At 40.0% G+C, this 688-nt stretch overlaps 1 pseudogene; it reads left to right on the forward strand.

The window, feature by feature from the left end:
* Positions 1–217: 217 nt before the first annotated feature.
* The window catches only part of LOC139762016 (uncharacterized), a 28,269-nt pseudogene continuing 27,798 nt past the window's right edge, over positions 218–688 (forward strand).

Raw genomic sequence — 688 nt, forward strand, 5'->3', positions numbered from 1 at the left:
TAAACACTCCTTTAGGAAGTACTTAGGTGTTGAACTGTACCAAAAACGCTCACCTGAACCAGATTAGCATTGTCTTGAGCTCAACTATAAACAGCTGAATGTAAACATTATCCTCAACTACGTAGAAAATGAGATCTTGATATAGATATTGACAACATATTGTAGATGTAAGGTAGGGTATGTTGTGAGAGCTTGGCCATTCAACTTCGGGATTAACATGGATCTCATAGAAAGGGGTTCCTCAAAGGTAGGAAACAAGAAGGTAAACTGATATGAGTGAAGGTAAACTATACGACATTAATGTTCATAACTAGAACAAGTTTGGGGAACTAATGAACTAATGACGTGGGTATAGAATGGGTCATTAACGCCCTTAGCATCACACTAAGACATCCACCAACCATGTATTGGTTGACAGCAAAATTCTTGTTCAAGTGTGAAGGATGATTCAAAGACCACGTACACTCACACTGGGTTGTTCAGAATGAGGAGGTTGTGATAAAGGAAATGTTCCCTTGTGTTGTTCTGGTAGATACATCTACCCCGTCATCTACATCCTTAGAGTAGATGATAATCCTGGTAGATTGAGGATACTGAAGGCCAGGTTGTTCTGGTAGATACATCTACCCCGTCATCTACATCCTTAGAGTAGATGATAATCCTGGTCGACTGAGTACACTGAAGACCA

This window comes from Panulirus ornatus, chromosome 42, assembly GCF_036320965.1.
Source record: "Panulirus ornatus isolate Po-2019 chromosome 42, ASM3632096v1, whole genome shotgun sequence".
Lineage (NCBI taxonomy): Eukaryota > Metazoa > Arthropoda > Malacostraca > Decapoda > Palinuridae > Panulirus > Panulirus ornatus.